This window comes from Dreissena polymorpha, chromosome 2 (assembly GCF_020536995.1).
Source record: "Dreissena polymorpha isolate Duluth1 chromosome 2, UMN_Dpol_1.0, whole genome shotgun sequence".
Classification (NCBI taxonomy): Eukaryota; Metazoa; Mollusca; class Bivalvia; order Myida; family Dreissenidae; genus Dreissena; species Dreissena polymorpha.
This window is the reverse complement of record NC_068356.1, coordinates 148,948,564-148,961,131: the sequence shown is the minus strand read 5'-3', so window position 1 is coordinate 148,961,131 and position 12,568 is coordinate 148,948,564. Positions and strand designations below refer to the sequence as shown.

Here is a 12,568-nt window from a genome sequence, read left to right as displayed (position 1 = left end):
GACACCCCCCTGCCAGAAACACCCCAGCCTGACACACCCCCTGCCTGACATACTTCCTGTCTGACACAACCCCTGCCTGACACACACATTGCCTGACACACACCCTGTCTGACACACCCCCTGCCTGACCCACTCCCTGTCTGACACACCTCTACCTTACACAACCCCTGCCTGACACACTTCCTGCCTGACACACCCCTTGCCTGACACACACGTGCCTGCCTGTCTGTGAACATACCTGAGAGCAATCTGCCCTCCAGTACCCAACTTGACACACCCCCTGCCTGCATGCGCCAGTGGTCTTGTCGCAGTATAGCATGTTGACACCCTGCTCGACGGTCATTTGACAGAACGCACTGAAGCTCTGTTGACAGTTTAGGCCCAAACGTCCGGCAATACAAGTCACACATTCTCCGGACTGCGACAAGAAGGTAATTATTACAAAACAAAGAAAATCGAGCTGAGCAAAGCAGTCGAAAACAGTTATTTTTATCACGAAGTTCTTTGTTTCTTGCGAATCACTGACACGTATGTCCCGGTGACACATGACAGACAAGTCACATAATATTCAACAATAGGCAAGACAAACAATTGAAAGGGTTTTCGGGTTGCGGGGTGGCGGATTCGGTTCTTATTTCCGCTTCATGTTTAATTGGGTTGATACACTTTGTTGAATTTTCCGTAAGCATACATCGTTTACAGAAAAAAAACTGTGTTTATTGATGTGTTTGCATAGCTATGGCTTATTATCAATTGTACACTTAACGGCATAAACTTTAATTAAGAAATATACAAGATAAGTATTGATGCAAAGCATCAAAGGGCGTCGGGAATTTCAGTGTAAAAGGCACTCAATGTAATGACATGGAACGATTTTTTTTGTACTGTAAATATTAATATATTGGCCGATTATTTTAAACAAAATAGAAAAAGATACTGGTATAACCATTATCTATAATTTTGTGTTATAACCCCCAAATGACCATTATTTAGGATGTTTTGTTATAACCCCCAAATAACCATAATCTTTGATTTTGTGTTGTAACCCCCAAATAGTTCATAGTTCATTTTATTTACATTGGTTTCCTTTTCGTTACTGGCATCCGTGTGCAGTTTTCATTAATGGAACAGAACTGTGTAGGTTTTAAAAAATCTGCTTCATCGTGTAAGCGTAATTTCATAGTTTTGTCAACTTCAAGGGGAGATGAACTTATTCTTACGTTGCTCATTTACGATAGGGGTTGAGTACTCATTGATATGAAAACAATGTAAAAGTTTGAAAAAAAAATGAATGAAAACTATAAATTGCATAAAGAAGCTGCATTTCACAATACTTTGAAATTCAGTAAAAGATCATAATAGATCTATTTCTCCGATATTCATCATTTTCAATAGGGTTCGAGTAATACTGATATAAAAACACACGCGCTCTATATGTGGTTCTTAAAAAAAAAACTCCGAGGAGTGCTTGACTCTAGGGAAACGGGTTGGTGGGGCACAGCTCCTCCTTGATTAGCGGCTGCTTCCTTTATCGCAACTCATTGTTACAATCAATAATACGTGTCGTGCTTCGCGCTATATATGTGGTAGGGATAGTACTTAAGACCTATGATAGGCAACCATAAAAATACATGGATAATAGATGTGTTGTTTGCATTTATTTGTTAATATAAAAACACGTGTATTTTTTATAAGATATTTAAGTGATGTTAGAAATGTTAATTAACGTTGTCGCCACGCGGCATCCATTAATTTTAATAAAAATGTCTAAATGTAGTAAAATGGATTTTAAAATGTCTACATAAAATAAAACTTTATTATATTTATTAACCTGACTGAAAAAATTGTCAGCAGCCGAACTGTTCCGTTCGTGCCGGAACACGGGATTAAACCGGGGGCCTTAAGATGATTGTTGCGTAAACAACTTCAGTTTAACGCTCTCCCAACTGAGCTATTCCGGCTGACATCATTAATGTACTGCTATTTGGTGAAGTTGCGTATAGCGATCGTTATTATATGTCTATTAATAAACTAATACATTGTACGTTTTCGTACCACTACGCCTTCCAATAAACTTGCTTGCGCGATAGGTCGTCAAATATCGTACTACATTGATTCTCCACTAAATAAGCAAATTAGAAAAACCACAAAATAAATATATTTTGATTATGTTTTGTTTTTATACAAAACAAGAAAGTTTCGCGTATTTGCCCAGTCCCTGTGATCTTTCCCCCGTGTCAGTTGTGGATCAGTTATTAATTAAAACAATTAGCTTTGCATTATTGGCAATCAATGTTGTAATAAATGTAATAGGCACAAATGCAGTACTTATTTACACTAATTTACACAACAAATCACCACTATGCAAGATATTCTTAAAACAAAAATATATACATTGATCCGTAAAATAACTTCTCCTCCCATAAGCAAAAAAAAATGCATTACATACTAGTCGCCGCTCTCCAGAGCGACGCCAAAAACCACCCACGCTTATTGTTAAAATTTTTTTATGTTCCTTTACAACTTTTGCTGTGATTACACAATCAAATGACATCATACGGCCCTTTCATTAAAAAGCTTGCTCAATTTTATGTAAGAAAGTTAACGTACACTTAGGCAGCGGAAGACGATGAACTTATTTTTTACAGCTATGGGACATTCGCTACAGAGCTCCCATCGATATTCGTTAGACTGACTTAAAAACTTAATGAACAGGAAAGTTACCGTATGTACCTTGCTGATGAGTATAGTTTGTAGACTTGGAAAACGTCGTGTTAAAAGCAACTATATTTAAAGGAATATGTCTTCGAGTTGTGTGCGTCATTTTTTCAACGAACTACGCATTATGAAACTACATTTAAAGATATTGCTAATCAAAAACGTGTGAGCGAACATGCTTATTATTAAGTCCGAACGGTTAGCTGTAGAACAACCAGCATAACTATTTCTTTGTCTCGATATTTTTGGTAACAAATAACAATTGTATCATCATTTCTACTTACGTTCCGTTCACACGAGGCACATTCACTCCTGCATTGCTGGTTGCACGTCTGACCGTACCATCCATCCTTTCAACCGTCATCACACACACCCGTGTTCTGGTTACAGCCTGAGAACAACAAAACAGTAAACCATTCCGAATGCGTTTTCAACTTCAAATCGAGGGGTTAAAGCCAGAACGTGATAAGTGCACTTTTTATCAAAAATCACTTTTTTGCACTTTCATAGAGTTATTCCAACGCTCTACAATATGCACTATTCCCTGGAATCACATCTTGAATACAACATAGTTTATCCGAAAGAACCAAGGTGCACTAAGTGCTTATCGACAAATCTGGTGTATGCCAGAATGCTTCAAGTGCACTTAAGTCATTTTGGCACAATAAGTTTTCATACATATTGAGAGGAAAAACATGTGCCAAAAGGATTTAAGTGCACTTAAATCATTTAAACATAAGCCATGTGTGCATATATTTTAAGGTAAAAACAAAATATGAAGCCCTTTCCTTGTTAAGGAATTATTGCATCTTGTTTATTTAAACAGGAATACACAAACTATTGTGCTTATTTGTAATTAGATAGGGAGAATATGCCTTCATTGGTGCTTATCTAAAAGTCATTATTCTCCCACTAAGATGGTAAAATAAGATTTGATCTAGAGGCTGTTTTACCGATTCCATGTTCTCGTGTGAGCCAAGTTTATTATAAAAGAAAAAGAAAAAGTTTCAATATTTTCTTTTACTGTTTACAAAACACAAGTTTGACATGTTTATCGTGGAACGAAACTGAAGGAAAATGCGGCTGTGAAGTGGGAACCTGTCTTTTGACTTACATGAAATCCCTTCCCATCACAGTAAAGAATGTCTGTTTTTATTCTGACTGTTGTAGTGGTCAAAATCGAAATTAGGTTATTACTGTTGCATTGAAAAATGTAAAAACATAGACACCATTGAACAAAAGTATTTAGAAAGTGGACATACCCAGATGGAGTGTGATAGTGTACCTGCTTCCATTGAATGAGCAAAGAAATTTACATTGGTATATTTACCAATGGGGAACCAATTGTGAGGGTTACACCAAAGAGAACTGCGTATGTTGTAGTGCCTATGAAAAACTATGACGCTTTTTATATCAAGCATGTAGCTTAACTGTAATGCCGCCAAATGTTGTAAATGTAAGTGGACAAAAGGTTATATGGACAAAAATAAAATTGATAAAACTACAATTGTGATCCGGGTGTGTGTTTTTTAAGTGCAGTTTTGATGACACCAGTTTTCAGTGTGGTAAACTCATATCCTCTATAAAACCAAATCAAATCCTCTATCAAAGGACCTTCTATAAAATGTGACATACAACCCTTGTAGATTCCAAACTTCCAATTACAGCAACAAAGAAGAAAGACCTGCCATCACTTTGCTCTGAAGGGATAATTCCTTCAGAATATCACCAGTATTTCAAGAATATTCCAGACCCAGATACAATATAAGATAGATAAGATGCAGATGTGGAATAGAATATCTAAATCTTAACTTTCTTCCATTGTTAAGGTTGGAGACACATTTGCATGTCCTGTTCAAATCTAGAATGCAAAAGAAAATAAGTATGTACTTCTACAAAAAGAATTACCATTATAATTATTAAAATAAACTTGTTTTAAGTGCACATGTTTCGTTTAGTCTCGTAAAATAGATGCATAGCACAAGGCTGTTATGCTTAAATGGCACTAAGTCTTGTATGGCATAGGAAAAGCAGCATTCAATTCTTATGCAAAATAGCACCAAGTGCACTTAACACAGTTGTACTCTGAAAATATATATGTTTTACGTTTATGCCAGAATGAAGTAAGTGCTATTTTGAATACAAAAGCATTAAAATATTGTATGCAATCATATAATATGTTAACAATGTCATAACAATACTATTACCTATATTATAACCAAATATTACGCTGATATTCATATTCATTTAAAAGTTGTAGTCTGTCAAACCTTAATTTTGCGTTTTTCTCCACTATTTGAAAAATGGAGTTATCACGTTCTGGCTTTAACCCCTCGAAATCAATACCTCAGCCTAAAAAACAAAAATGTGCATGAATGTAACGTATACAAACGCACTTCGGATAACACAAATAATGAGGACGGCTGGCTCAATTGGTAGATCCCCGGTCAAGCCACATAACTTGGGTGAAAATTGGGCTTGAAATCCTTACTACGGCCATTTACCCCTTGTATCATTGAATAAGTACGGTTGTCAGTTACTGGAATAAAAATGTGCACTTAGTTCTGGTGAATCAGCTTTCCAAAGAAAAGTGATAGTTAGTTAACTGACGGCCTTGAAAATGTGCATAAATTTAACATATACAAACGGATAACAAAAACAACGAGGCCGGCTGGCTCCCTAAAGCGCTGGACTGCAAATCCGAGCATCTCGGGATCGATCCCCGGCTCAGCCATATAACTTGGGTGAAAATTGGGCATGAAATCTTTTCTACAGCCATTTACCTCCGGCACCAATTGAATCAGTGCAGTTGTCAGTTACTGGCATAAAAATGTGCACTTAGTACTGGTGAACCAGCTTTCCAAAGAAAAGTGTGAGTTGGTTAACTGACGGCCTTGATGACTATACTACTGTTGACAACGGGGCGAAATATCAAACAAAACAATCAAACGGAAACCACTATGGACTAAAGTCCGGAACAGCCAATAAAACGATTTGTATAAAGTTGTTTTTTCTCGGCACTTAATCATGAACAAGAGAAACTTACCCGACTTGCAGTTGGGGCAGGTCATGCTACAGAAGCTGCCATAAGACCTTGCGGACAGACTGTGCAGTGGTTGGGCGAGTAGCGGTCACACCTGTTGAAGAGGCACAGTCTACTCGGACAGGGGGTGGTACAGGCGTCGCCTGCGAAACCCGCTGGGCATACTACAATGAAACATCATGGAAAATGTTGCAACCAGTTTTTATCAAGGATCCATTATTATTACCCCTCAAATCGAAACGGATTACTATGTAAACATCAGCTTGACATTATAATCCAAAGAATCCATGCAGTGTAAAGTTCTAAGAACGTCGCTTGTAAATGTTCGGATATCGTCGCGGTGAATTCACATGGAATACATTGTCACACAAATAACAACAACGAGCATTTTTGTAGCTCGTTAAATCTATGCAACCTTAACACTTATCTCGCGTTTAAATTGTGGCTTTTGCTACAAGAAACATTAATTGTTTTATTGTTTAAACTTTATTTTACGAAATATTTCACGAAATATTTGTTGATTTCGAATGTTCATGGGTATTCAAAGGATGTATCTTGATTGCGGAAATCTAGTCAAAGCGGAAAGTGTCATCATTGAATAACCTGTGCGGACTGCACATACTAATTTGTGGCGACACTTTACGCACATGTATTTAAACTTTTTTTAACAACAGCAAGGCTCATATTTCAATTGGAACATAATACTGTGTTAATAATTGCTGAAAAAAGGATGTCGTCACGTACCAGCTGACGGACAATTGACGCTGGGTGGGGAGACTTGGCGGTCGTCGCAGATGCCCGACACACGACCACAAGTACCGTCATTGCATTTGGAGCTCTGTCGTGACAGACAAAAAAATCATTTCATATAATTCAGCCTCGCTCTGTGAAAAAGGGGTTAAATGCATATGTGTAAAGTATCGTAACAGATAAACATGCGCAGTCCGCACAGGCTAATAAGGGACGACACTTTTCGCCTTAAATAGATTTCCAATAACAAAAGACTACTGTTTAATGAGTACTGCCATAAAACTGAAAACTGTCGTTCCTTCTGCACAGGCTAAAATTTAAATCAGGACCACACTTCAATAAACGAAAACTAAGCCAATGAAAACGCTTGAAAATGTTGTAATACACATGTGAAATTAAAAAAATATGTCATGGTTGTATAACATGGGAAACAAGGTATAGCAAGTGATATAATCATATTATGTTTAAAAATCATGTTCAAAAGTACTAAAAGCAAAATCATTCAAACAGCTTTTTGTAATACATCACACATACCGATTGGCACGTTAGCTGACACTGGTCGCCATAGAAACCGACGTTACATCCTGACAGACAATATCCGGCCCTGCTGCAGATGCCGCCCAGACAATTCGCGTTACAAGCGCTGTTACATGTGGGCCCATAGTACATGCTGCCTTGGCAACCAAACGTGCAAGCCGCAGTAGTGACGTTACATGCTTTGTTGACGCAGTTGTTATTGCAGGACAAAGAACAGTCACTTCCGTAAAATCCATCTGCGCAACCTTTTTAATGACAAAAATAACAACCGGTTAAGATATAGAGGATATTTGTTCATGTCAGTGTACGATCTTTAGCTATTTCACGAGCAATTATAGAAAATATATTTTCACGAGTGGCGCTGCCACGAGTGAAACCACGAGTGAAAATATTATATTTCTATGATCACGAGTGAAATAACAAACGATCTTACACTGACATGAACAAATGTTCTGTTTCTTTTATGCACCTTTTTCAAAATAATAATTAAAAGCTGTTTCCCTTTCGCTGAAAAGTTACCCTTTCTCCCGTGGCGTGCCTCAATACATTTCAAAACACAAAACGACGTCATTAGAGTGACAAAATGACGTCATTATACCAGCGAAATTATCCAGTTAAACTTTTTTAGAATGTAAATAAACGGTAAAGGCATAAAATAAAAAGAAAATTTGTTGGATTCGATGGAATGTCGATTTTAATTCACTCGTGATCATAGAAAATATATATAAAGTTATTTATGATAATCTAAAATAGGAAAAGTAGTTCCGAAAATTTGTTATTTTCACCGGTGAAAATAACAATTTTTTTTATTTTCAATGCTGTTATTTCACTGCAGAAATGTCAAATTTTATCATAAGGTATAAAAGAAATATGTGATCCTCGTGTACAAAAAATGGGGCTTAATACAGGTGCGTAAAATGTCGTCCCATATTCGCCTGTGCAGTCCACACATGCTAATCGGCGCCGACACGTTCCTCTTATAATTTTATATGGTATTTTTCGTTAAAAGGAAGTCTCTTATTAGAGAAAATCCAGTCTAGGTGGAAAGTGTCGTCCCTGATTAGCCTGTGCGACCTAATTAAGGACCATTTTGCGAAAGAAAGGCAGATGTGTATAATGTTGCGGAATGCTTTAGGTTAACCAGGCTGTTTGTGGCTGAAGTATGGCCTCAACATGTTTAACTCTGAATAATTTCTTTTATAATTATATCAGCATATGTTTGACGTTCAACCCGCGAAAGTTTTTGTTTCCAAATACGATGAAAATAAATAGTTTTTAATTATTTTGACACAACCATGGGCGGAGTCTAATGTTGCGAATTGTTTTTGGAAATAAAAAAGCAAATGTTTAGGGAAACGCTCTTGCTCTAACAAATACTTTCTGCACTTTGCGGCGCTTTTAAAATTATAAGCAGTACATTGGTTGTATTAAGGTTCACCTGGTGTTCCCCCTTTTTTTTAATTTGCGTTAAATTTGCATGTATAGCCATATATTTACTGTATTAATTTACAATGCATTATAAATCGCCTCGGAAGTCTGCATCAGTGGTTGTTACTACAATAACTTAGCCGTAGATTCTGTCTCATGAATTACAGTGCAGAATAACAGACTTACCTTCTGAACAAAAAGTTCTCGTGTTCACGCAGTTGTTGTTCTTGCAGTTCGGACTGCAGGCAGCGTCACATTTCTGACCGTACCACCCCAGGTCGCATGGGGCGCAATTACCAAGCTCAAAGGAACATGTTGTCCCTTGACAGAAGCTGCTGCATCTCTCCGTACATTGGAGATTGTAGAAACCGTCTTTGCATCTCCCCGCATTGCAGTTTTCTGACCAAAACGTAGACACAATAAAAATAAAAATAAAATACATAATTCTAATTGTATAATCCCTGTGTCAATTATAATTAAACAGTTTTGCCATAGGTGTACTTTTAGATCTAAAATTGAAAACAATCGGAAGCCCTTATACGTTAAAATTCGTATTTTTTCACATGAAATTAACATGGCCAATATGGTGGTTTGAAGCGAGATGTTCACGTTACATTCATTATTTAATCCTCGTTCAAAGCAAGTGCGTAAAGTGTAGTCCCAGAGTAGCATGTGCAGTCGGCACAAGATAATCAGGGACTGAACTTTCCGTGTAGTCCCAGAGTAGCATGTGCAGTCGGCACAAGATAATCAGGGACTGAACTTTCCGCCTTAACTGGATTTTCATTAAGAAGAGTCTTCCTTTAAACAAAAACGACTATAAAAGCAGAAAGTGCGTCACTGGTAAGCATGTGCGGGCTGCACTGGCTAATCTTGGATGACATTCTACACCAATGCCTGCACGAAATTCATGCTACACAAAGTAACCCACAAGTAAACCTGTTACAGCTGATCACCCCGGTGACGTCAGTGGCACAACCCTCGGAACAGGCGCGACTACAGGTGTCGCCATACAGCCCCGCCTTGCACGTGATACACGAGCCATTATCACGAGAGCATTCCAGGCACCTTAATAAATACAACAAATGATAACATACCGTGCAAAACTAGTTACAATATAACGTTGATATTTGTTACGATGTCTGTTCAAAAAGGTAGGGCGTACACAAAAGGTTTGCCGATATGTGTGTTTTTATCGACTTTCTGTTGTGCTAGATACGATGACATACTATGACATCTCGCAGTACGTCGTTAATAGGAACAATATCGCGGTATATTTTTGTAAATTACTGTATTGCCGAGCGCATTTTCAAAATATATAGCAAATTAGTAAAACCAAGAAAAAATATCAATAAACAACGTATTTCAGTTAATATTCTGTATCCGGTATGAATGTTAACAAATGCATATTAAGATGACGTAACTCATTTTGGCGCACTTAACAAGTAGCAATATTGTGTACTTACATTCATAACTAGGACGTTACATTTAAGTTATGTTAATTATATAGTGTTTACATTCAGTTGATTTGACATAGCCGTAGCCGGGGGGGGGGGGGGGAGGAGGGGGGTGCGATGGGTGCGTTCGCACCAAATCTTTTTTGAGCAAAAGAAGTGTATTATAGTATAAGTTGCAACCAACTTTATTTGACGTAAAAACGGTTATTTATTTTTTCCAGGAACCCAGTGACTCTTCGTATTTAAGCGTTAAAATAATGGTGTATTCAATATGCAACCGACAGGTCACCATATAATTATTTTCTCGATTAAGTCATTCCCAAGATAGCGCGTGATTTTTATTTACAATTTTTAACCGTAGAATTGTTGAACTCAACAGAAGTTTTGATAGCAAAATTTGAAAAGATCTAGGAAGCCGGTCCCCGCAAAATGGAATTGGAGTCTTTGTTATAAATGGATATTTGTTTTCTGGATAATGCATAACTAATAACATGGCACTCTAATCCGTATAAAATCGATACTTATTTTTAGATATTTGATACTAAATGATTGTTTTGTAACTTTTGTCATCGTTATTTATGTCTGTTAAAGCCATAACTTTAATAGATATCATAACAAAATGATGAAGCCACGACTTATAACAATAACACATTGTGCACAGCATTTTCGACAGACTGCGTTGTCTTTTTGTTATACACAGTACAACCATTTTCGGATCCCCTAAATGGTTTTCCAGCAACAAAAATATCAGCTTTGCTCAAGACAGGCTTATTTTGTTGCTGAATGACAAGAAAACAGATCATTTCTACAAAGCAAAGTAGCTTTTCGTAGTTTACCAACACTTAATGGCATCTGTTCTGCTCCACATACAGAACTTTCCACAATGTTATAATTATGTCAAACTTGACACTAGGAATTTCCTACTCTCAAACAGTTGTAATAATTAATTTAAAACGTTATAACTTATGATCAGGTGGACGTTAACGTTTAATGTTCATCAACTGTGACGGATCTTGGGCATATAATGGGCAAATAAGTACATCTTTTTTCTTCGAAGTCCTGGTATATATTGCTAAGGACTTTGAGACCATAGGGCCAGTAGTTTGTGGTTATAGGGTCTTAATGAAGCTTTAAGTGTTATATTTTTCTGAAATTCGTTTAGAAAAAATATAACTTATTTGTTAAAAATACTTAAAAAAATGAAAGTAACCAGACATACCATTTTGATTTCTTGTTAGTATTGATGCAGATTAGAGTAGACCCAGTTTTGTTAATCCGTCTTTGTTGTACAAAACACTATTAGCACGTTTAGAGCAATGCTAACCCTATGGTACTATCCATAGAAGCAGACAAACGTGTTTTGAAAAAAACAAGTCAAATATTTCCATTTAATTTGCTCGATTTATGAATGATAGAATGTTGGGATGGTGAAACACACCAATTTTATCAAGATCCCAAGATTCCAATAAATAATGATATATATTATACCGTTCTTATTGTCTTATTTTACATTCTATAAATGTGTTGTTGCATTATGTAAACAAAGTGTGTGCCTGCATACTAGTGTCGGATTAAACACCGTATAAAATGATGTATATCCGTGACTGATCAAAAAAGGTGGTTATTGAAAAACGTGATGGGACATCCCCTCCCGCACCCACTTCGATGCTCAATAACAATGGTTGATGGCAAAAATTCGCACCCCCCCCCCTTTTCAAAAACCTGGCTACGGGCCTGTTTGAAACATGTATCTTAAAGGCATGTAAGAAATAGGCTACAACTCGACTATGGGGTGAGATGGGCCCGTAGACATGTGTGTGAATACGGGCCTAAGGCACACCATAGCCGTGCGGCATGCGTTTATAGTCAATACATTTAACAAAGAATTAATTATGTCAATTATGTTTCAAACTAATCTCCTCAATCATTTTATTTGAGAATTCTTGTTTCAAAAGTAGCCATTGAGACATTGTCATGTACTGTCACGCATAACACAAGTTGTAAAGCTATCGATATGCTTACCCTGAATGGAGACATGGGTCGATGCATTGCAATCCATTATATCCGTCCTTGCACTTTGCGATGCATTGTCCGTTACTCTGAAACATGGGAGTGCATTTTGAGATACGGTTGGAGATACGTGTTTTGGAGATACCCCCTTCCCCCCCCCCCCCCTTCCTCCATATTACATGTATAAGCACAGCATAAACTAAACCTCTATAAATGCGCTTCACCCCCTCCCCCATTGTAATGCTGCGACAGTAAAAATGTATTGAAATGAAAAAAGAGGCATTGACATTGTGTACTAGACAAAGAAGTCGTTATTCCACATAGCAAATAGAGAAGTTTCCCTAAATCCAACATTATAGACATACTTTTGATTGTAATATGTTTGGTATGTTACTATTTAACAGAATAACGTCAACATTATGTCAAACTTACTTTTAACAGATATTTGATAAACAGCGCATTTTTATAGCTGGGACGCCACTTGACGCATATGTAATAAGCACTGATTTCAGAGAGCAAGGCTCAAATGAATGGCAAAAAGTGGAAATAATGGCCTACCTGGAAGCACGTGTCATTGTAGCAGTTCAGACAAGTTTGGTTGCACGTGATACCCCAGAACGTGTTT

General features: G+C 37.2%; 1 long non-coding RNA gene across 1 annotated transcript; it reads right to left on the bottom strand.

The window, feature by feature from the left end:
• Positions 1-238: 238 nt before the first annotated feature.
• LOC127869406 (uncharacterized) lies at positions 239-5,898 on the bottom strand. Its single transcript, XR_008044545.1, has 3 exons — positions 5,765-5,898; positions 3,003-3,109; positions 239-418 (listed from the first exon to the last, which is right to left on the bottom strand). It is a non-coding gene; the product is annotated as an uncharacterized LOC127869406 (long non-coding RNA).
• Positions 5,899-12,568: the final 6,670 nt, after the last annotated feature.